The 8757-nt window shown below is 41.2% G+C and overlaps 1 long non-coding RNA gene across 1 annotated transcript; it reads right to left on the minus strand.

Moving 5' to 3' along the window:
* Positions 1-5415: 5415 nt before the first annotated feature.
* Positions 5416-8478, minus strand: LOC122215903. Its single transcript, XR_006200604.1, has 2 exons — positions 7362-8478; positions 5416-5588 (listed from the first exon to the last, which is right to left on the minus strand). It is a non-coding gene; the product is annotated as an uncharacterized LOC122215903 (long non-coding RNA).
* Between the last annotated feature and the right edge of the window lie 279 nt (positions 8479-8757).

Here is an 8757-nt window from a genome sequence, read left to right on the forward strand (position 1 = left end):
ATTTTGAATGATAGCCTTGCTGGATAAAGAATTCTTGGCTGCATATTTTTCTGATTCAACACACTGAATATGTCCCACCACTCCCTTCTGGCCTCCAAGTTTCTGTGGATAGGTCTGCTGCAAACCTAATCTGTCTTCCCTTGTATGTTAGGGACTTTTTTCCCCTTGCTGCTTTCATGATTCCCTCCTTGCCTGAGTATTTTGTGAATTTGACTATGATATGCCTTGTGGATGGTTGGTTTTTGTTGAATCTAATGGGGGTCCTCTGTGCTTCCTGGATTTTGATGTTTGTGTCTTTCCCCAGGTTAGGAAAGTTTTGTCCACTATGATTTGCTCACATAACCCTTTTACCCCTATTTCTCTCTCTTCCTCTTCTGGGACCCCTATGATTCTGATGTTGTTCCTTTTTAATGAGTCACTGATTTCTCTAATTATTAGATCGTGCTCTTTTGCCTTAATCTTCCTCTTTTTTTCTGCTTCGTTATTCTCTATAAGTTTGTCCTCTATATCACTGATTCTCTGTTCTGCCTCGTCCATCCTTGCCGCCGCTGCATCCATCCGTGATTGCAGCTCAATTATAGCATTTTTAATTTCATTATGGCTATTTTTACTTCTTTTATCTCTACAGAAAGGGATTCTAATCTATTTTTGACTCCAGCTAGTATTCTTATTATCGTGATTCTAAATTCTGGTTCAGACATCTTGCTTGTATCTGTGTTGGTTAAATTCCTAGCTGTCGTTTCTTCGTGCTCTTTCTTTTGGGGTGAAGTCCTTCGTTTTGTCATTTTGAAGGGAGAAAAGGAATTAATGAGGTAGAAGAATTGAAATAAAAAAATTAAAATAAAAAAAATATTGAAATTAAAAATTAAACACACACACACACACACACACACACACACACACAAATCAAATAGATGATGCTAGATCCTAGGTGTGTTTTGGTCTGGGTGTTGAAAGTGGTTTGACAGATTCAAGAAAAAAAAGGCGTAGGGGGAAGGAAATCGTTTGAGAATTTGAAAAAAATGAATACACTGAGGTAGACTAAAATGAGATGATGGGGGTAAAATAGAATTTGAAAACATATACACAAAAGTAAAGAATGTAGTAGAAAAAAATTAAAGAACAATATTTTTAATAAGAATTCAAAATAAATATGAATTTTTTTCATTTTCCGTATTTAAGAAAAAAGAAAAGAAATGAAAAAGAAAAAAGATAAAATAAAAAAATAGTTTGAAAATTTGAAAAAGTGAATACACTGTAGTAGACTAAAAAAATGATGGAAGTAAAATAGAATTTGAAAAAACTTACATAACAGCAAAAAATATAGTAATAAAAATTAAATAAAAATATTTTTAATAGAAATTGAAAGTAAAAATGAAGTTTTTCTCTCTCTGCATTCAAGAAAAGGAAAAGAAATGAAAAAGAGGAAAAAAGAAAAAGAAAAAAAGGGAAATTGAGAATTTGAAAAGGTGAGTACACTGAAGTAGAGTAAAATAAAATAATGGAAGTAAAGTAGAATTTGAAAAAATTTATACAAAAGTGAAAAGTATAGTAATAAAAATTAAAGAAATATTTTTTAATAAAAATTGAAAATAAAAATGAATTTTTTCTCTTTATTCAAGAAAAAGAAAAGAATTGTAAAAGAGAAAAAGGAAAAAAAAAAGAAAGAAAATTGAATAGATGAACCTGCTAACAGATTGAAGTAGGACTGAAATTGCTTCGTTTTCCCCTAGAAGTCAGCCTATATAGCTCTTTATAGTCCATAAATTAAGCCGGCGGTGAGACTTGTGTTCTTGAGACGAAGTTGGCCCAGTTGGGTGGGGCTCAGTGTAACAGCCGTGCTCTCCACTAGGTGGTGCTGCTACCCTACTGGGGTGGATTGTTGCGGGGCTCGTAGGTGTGTATGCACATGCATGGGAGCAGTGAAAATGGCGCCACCCAGCTACCCAGTCTGTTCTCCCGGATCAGCAATTGTGTACCCATCCTCTGTCTTCAGCTCTCATCCACTCCCCGCTTCTTCACTTTCCATGACCAGGCCCCAGGCAGCACCTCTCTTCCAAGCCTTGTCTCAGATGTGGCTGTTTTCCCTGGCACCCTACTTCTGAAGGACTGCGGCTCTGACCTGTTCCACCCCTCTGCAGGAGGGTCTCACCAAGCAATGGCCAAATGAGCAATGGCCAAATATCAGCTGCACCCAGGTACACCTGCTGGACCCTGTTGTTGACGGTGCCCCAAGACTGTGGCCAGGTGCCAGCCCGTCCCAGAAAATGTTCGTGAGATAATGTAGCAGCAGCATCTCAGGGATTATGGAAAATCACAATACACGTCTGGCAACAGGCTTCACCCTTAACAACCTTGCCCCAGAGCCAGCAAATGTGGTCGCCTTCTGGGGTCTGCTGGGACCAGGTGGCTTCAACAGTCTCTACCAAATGTCCTTCCAGCAGAGGAACCGCTTTTCCCCATGTGGCCAGAGAACCTCCCAGACCCCACTCTGTTCCTGGGGACTCGCCCTTCCCACCAGAGCACTGCCAGTTGTCGAGCTGCAGAGCTGTAGCCTTTGCGCTCCCCATGTTTACAGTATTAATGGAATTTAAACCCTCTCCTTTCTCCCTTCTCCCTTTTTAGTTTAGTCCCTGTGGCTGTTTCCAATTTTCCACTTTCTCTCCAGCTGCTTTTGGGGAGGGGTGATTTTCCCATATTCTCCTCCCCTCCCCAGTCTCTGTCCTCTCTCTGCGCAAAAGCGGTTCCCTACCTTTCGGAGCTTCTTGCTCCCCAAGTTCAGCTCTCCACGCCGTGTACCTGCTGAATTCTGTGGTTCAGGTTGTGCAGATTGTTGTGTTAATCCTCCAATCAGTTTTCTAGGTGTGTAGGATGGTTCAGTGTTGGTCTGGTTGTATTTTATGGACGTGAGACACACAGAAAGCTTCCATGCTATTCTGCAATCTTGGCTCCTCCCCCAAGATAATTTTAAATAGGGGCATCTGGGTGGCTCAGTTGGTTAAGTGTCTGACTCTTGGTTTTGGCTCAGGTCATCATCTCGTGGTCTCGTGCGTTCAAGTCACATGCCAGACTGCACTGTCAGTGCAGAGCCTGCTTGGGATTCTCTGTCTCCCTCTCTCTGCATCCCTCCATTTGCACTGTCTTTGTCTTTCTCAAATAAATAAACCTTAAAAAACAACAAAATTTGGACCCAGGGAACTTAAATGGCTTGCAAGTTCACACTATTTAAGAGTGAAGCTGGTGAATCAGTCAGGCTCCCAGTAGGAAATGGATGGCACATTCAAGGTGGGTGATATGAAGGAATTATTTACAAAGAGAGGAATTGTCCTGTCTAAGATCTAAAGAAACCAGAAGGGGCAGGAGAGGCAGCAGTTACCAGACCCTGGAGCCAGAGGGCACCATGTAGAGGGGCAGCTTGACAAGGCTGTGACCTGGGGCAAAAGGGTTCTCCTGGCCTCAGGGACCTTGTAGGAAGGAGCTGAGCAATAAACACCCTCCCACCTCCTGATTATGCTCTCTGCTGTCCAAACTCAGCAGGAAGCCCACATAGGTCAGCCTTCCATCTGCAGGGTCCAATGAATCCAGCACAGCCAGAGAGGCTAAAACTAGATGTCCTGGATTTAGTCTCTTTTCACAAAGCCAAAGACTCTGGAAAGAGCACTGTACATATGCCAGTCCCTGGAAAGTGACACACACAGTGCCCATCCTAGCCCTTCCACTACTGGCTGTGTACCTTGGGGAGAGGTTAGATTTAACCTCATCTCTTTATCTATGTGTTAGGAATGGTACAAGTATTGGACTCTGACATTGTGCTGAAGACTGGGGAGAAGATGATACCTGAAAAGCAGTTGGCCCAGTGCCAGGTAAGTGCCCAGCAAACTGGATGTTCTGATTGTTGATCTCATCTTCACCTCACAGAACCTATAATGCAGTCATTGGCAGTTCTTCCGGTTTGGTCTCATCTCAGCTGGGTGCTACACATTTGCTATGAAATGCTTTTAGAGCTTTGAAAAAAGTAACTGTAGACTTTGTGCTACAAACTATTACTTGGGCAAATTTAATGGATTTGAAAGCTGTATCATAACTTCCTCTATATACATCTAAAGACTTCAGGCTTGTCAAGTGGAATGGATGGATTGAAACCACACTGAAATGAAATACAGGTAAAAATAAGGAATGGAACTGAGCACTACTGAATTCCGTAACGAGTTCTAGCTTGATGGCACTGTTACACCAAGAGAAGGCTCTTCCTTAGCCAATCCCCAACCATACCACACTTGAGCCCCAACTTCACATCTCTCAGCTCTCAAGGTCTGTGCATGAGTCGTCAACTGCATGGGACTGACATTCCTTCAGATGCTCACCTAACCGCATAGCTTGCTGCCTGGCCAGGCCAGTTTAGGTGTCCAAGAATTTAGAGAATAAATGGATTAGAAAGAGATCATGAGAGAGGGAGAGGAGGCCCGAGAAGAGAGGGATGTGATGAACATGTGGCATAGAGAGGTAAGGAGGATGGCATGAGGTGGGGGATGGGAGTGGACAGAGGAGGTTGGAGGAAGGAAGGGGTTGGGGGCTTCTTCTGTGATGATACAGCAGATGGGTCCACAATGAGGGGAAGGTTTGAATGGGTAAAGATGAGAGAAAGAGAGAGAGAGAGAGAAATAAGGCATATGGCTTTGGCTGATAACACCTTTTCAGGAGCTTCTGCTTCTGAATTCCCAACCCTTAAATCCTTCACTGGCACAGGAAGGGATTTGAGACCAGTGTACAACCATCAGAAGGATGCCAACTCCACATTCTGCACACATTCCGCTGCTATTCTGTGGTCCTGTGATATCTATGTGCACTGGCTACAGTGGTGACAGTGACGGGCTCACTCTCATGCACTGTGCCACCTGCACAGCACTGCTTACTATCCACCCAGGGCTTTCCTTGCTTTTAATTTTCACAATAATCCTGTGAAATACCATCATTACTCTCATTTTCTTTATTTAAATAAAATCTTTCATGTGAATATAACACACATACACAAAAGTGCCCACCATGTAAACACACCATGTGAGGTATAATACATTATCATAAGGTGAATGTCTGCATAACTTCCTCCCATGTCATGAGATTGAACACTGCCAGCCCTCAGAAGTCCTCCAATCACAAACCTCTCCCTAACTGCATACACAATCCTCTATTTTCTAGATAAATAAACTGTGACTCAGAAATGCGATTGCTTGGGATCACACCACCTGGACCCAAAAGGAAACTTGTCATCTCCTTTACACCTCAAGCACTTTCCAGCCAACCTGCTGCTTCTAGAAACAAGACTAGGCTGTGCCTTTCCATGTGCCACTCAAGGTGTCAGCTTCACACCTGGACAAAAAGCAACTCAAGTGTCCAATGATCTGGAGGAGCCCCTCACCTGAAGCCTAGATGGTGAGAAATCAGTTAGCTCCACGGCTCAAAGCAACAAGTGGCTATTTTCGTGGCAGGCTGAGAAGTAGAGGTAGGAGCTGGTCCAGGCACAGTGGGGTTGAAGGAGGCAGGCTTGTTTGTGTCTATCTCTTGTGGCTCCGGTGCTCCAACAAGTATTCCTACAGAACATAAAACAAGACGATGGTGAAAAGCTTTGTTCAGGCCTTCCTGAATCACTTTTTTAAATAGCTGACTAATACACACTTCTTCCCACCATACACCCCAGCTGTGTAGATCTAAAGTATTCTTCTCTGCAAGATCCCTGAAGAGGCAAGAACATGGTCCTGTGTGGAACTCTGTTCTTCTCCGTTCCAGTGACTGTGGTTATTCCTTGCACTTGGGTCAGGATGAAGTTGAACTACAGTTCAGGCTCATGAAGAAGAGGCAAAGGGAAACCAGACCATCACTGTCAGAGCTTTCCAGCACAGGGATCTTTCACATATCACTCTCTGTCACTGATGGAGCCTGGACAGCCTTTATACAATCTCTCATAAAGGCCCTTCATCAACACAGTCTCAAGGGCCACCAAGCACAAAAAAATCCTACTGTTGGTGTAACAGCAGCCTTACCTATGTCTGCATGATGGTGAAAAATATTTGGGGAAGAAGTTAACAATGTACCTGTAGCACAATGGATAACTGGACTGGACATTTCCCTGTGCCCTTGGTCTCAAGCCTGCTACTTGCCACACTGAGCTTTGAGTCTGAAAGCCCAGAGAATCACAGAAAGTAGAGGGGCTGGGTCTGCTATTCAGCTCTTCCCCTTACAGCTTACTTTTCTGAGACTCATTTTTTGCATCAGGAGGATGGGGATTCCTAAGATTCTTCTTCATGAGGTGGTTGTGAGAACAGATGAGATCAAGTATGTGAATGTGGTTGAAGACTGTAAGATGGAGAGATTAGGAATCCCAATCAGTGCCAGCACTTCTTGCCACATGGCTGGTGGGGCTGTTCTGCCTGCATCCCCTTCCTGTGGGTGGGCTTATCACTGTGATTTTCAAAGGAGTCTGACCCTGGGAGTCCCTCCCTTCTCCATTCCCCCCACCTGATGCTGGTCAGTTCTCACCAGCTTCAGCCAAGCACCTCTCACCTCGACCCTGACCATCCAAGGACTCAGACATTTCCACTGTGGATGCATTACACAAAACACTTTGCAGGGCAGGGCTGCACAGCATATCCACTGTGCCATGTACATTTATTTCTCTTTACAGAACAACCTAGTGACTCTTTCCTTCCACAGACCACACCTAGAAATTCCCTTCCTCCCCATCCCACAGCTATATATGTGTGTCTGTGTATACATATATACGTATATGCACATATACACATGTATATACACAAATACTTTGTATAAATGTATACACACACACAGACACACACACACTACACTTAACACAAAATAGTGGAAGCATTTCTTTTAAAATCAGGAAGATGCCTGGGTGGCTCAGTTGGAGCCAAAAAGAAGCCATTACAATGAGTAAGTAAAAGTATTAGACAAAAAGAAAGATAGGTTCAATGGAGAAGATTTTTGGAGAAACTAACTTCACTGTCAACAGTAAGATTGGAAATGATACACTGGAGCACTAAATGAGTGCTAAAGTGAAAACTAAACAAAATAAAGAGCCCCTGAAAACACTATGAGTGAATTCCCAAGTTTAAATAAATGTTGGGTACTACTTTGTTCCACTCCTTAAAGGAACAAAATTCAGGCTGGCCAGGGACTTCCTACTACTTTTCACTCCTATTAATATGATACTTTGTGTTGTCTTTTTCTTGTGGACAATCTTGTCAGAGATTTGCTTTAGTCTTTCAAAGCACCAGCTTTCAGTATTGATCCTTTGTTACATTGCTTATCTTTTTAATATTCCTTCCTTCCACTTTATTTATACTTACTTTGTTGTTCTTATTCCATCTTCTCTATATGTTTGGTTCACATATTTTCAGCTTCTTCCTTTCTGATAATTCAACCCCACATTTCTGTGGAAAAATTACTTCAGTTAGTTGCATAATACAAGGTCTGGCAAGTAGCATATCATCCTTTAAAGTATTTTCTAATTTCTGGTATGATTTTTTGACCTTTCAGTTATTTAAAACAATGTCAATGCTCTCAATGTATGAGTATTTACATTATCTTTTTGTTACTGACCTCTAACAATTGCACATGGTCAGAAAATGTGCTCATTTTGAAATTGGTTCTTTGAAACTTAAGACTTGATTTATGGCCTAATACATGGTTAATTGTAGGAAATGTTCTGTGCACATTTAAAGAATGTGTATTTTGTTCAGTCAACATTTCATATACTCTTATATTAAGTTTATTGTCTTGTTCAAATCTTTTATATGCTTAGTACTTTTTATGACATGATTTATTGATTACTGAAAGAGATGTATGAAAATCTCCCCTTATAATAATGACCTATTTCTGATTTTCAAAAATTATTCACACTACTTGTATTTTAGAGTTGTACTTTTTTCCCCCCTTTTCTTTTTCCTTTCTTTTTTTTTTTTTTTTTTTTTTTTGGATATGTCTTGTCCGTGTATCTTTTTTCTCCCACTGTTTTATTTTCACTCTTTCTGTGTCCTTATGTTTTTAGAATGGCTCTTGAAAACAATTTATAGCTGAATTTTTAAAATCCACTCCAATAATCATTGCCTCGACTGGTGAGTTTAATCCATTTATATTGATTGTGATTACTGATGTAATTGGATTAACTTCTACTATCTTATTTTATATAGATTTCCTTTTTTCCCTTATTTTTTTCATGCCTTCATTGGTAGAGTCCTCTACCTCTTTTATTAGTATAGAAATTATTGTTTTTAATCTTTTGGTGGTTTATCTAGAAATTTTAACATCATGTTTAATTTAAAAGTTTGAGTTACTTTGGTAAGCAACATAATAACTTAAAACACTTTAACTCTGGGGCACCTGGATGGCTCAGTCGGTTAAGCTTCCTACTTCAGCTCTGGACATGACCTCACTGTTTGCGAGTTCGAGCCTGGCATCAGGCCCTGTGCTGACAGCTGGGAGCCTGGAGCCTGCTTCAGATCCTCCCTCCCTCTCTCTCAGCCCCTCCACTGCTTGCACTCTCTCTCTCAAAAATAAGTAAAAATTAAAAAAATTTTTTTTTAAAAACAAAAGAACATTTTAACTCTAATTCTAGTTACCCCATTCCTGAGTTGCTGTTCGTGTCCTGGGTTTTAGTTCTTTTCTAACCAAATTAAATATGGCTATTTTATAAGTTGCTATAGTCACATTTACCATTTTCTTTGGTGTCATCTCACCTCTTCA

Source organism: Panthera leo, chromosome A3 (assembly GCF_018350215.1).
Source record: "Panthera leo isolate Ple1 chromosome A3, P.leo_Ple1_pat1.1, whole genome shotgun sequence".
NCBI classification, from domain to species: domain Eukaryota; kingdom Metazoa; phylum Chordata; class Mammalia; order Carnivora; family Felidae; genus Panthera; species Panthera leo.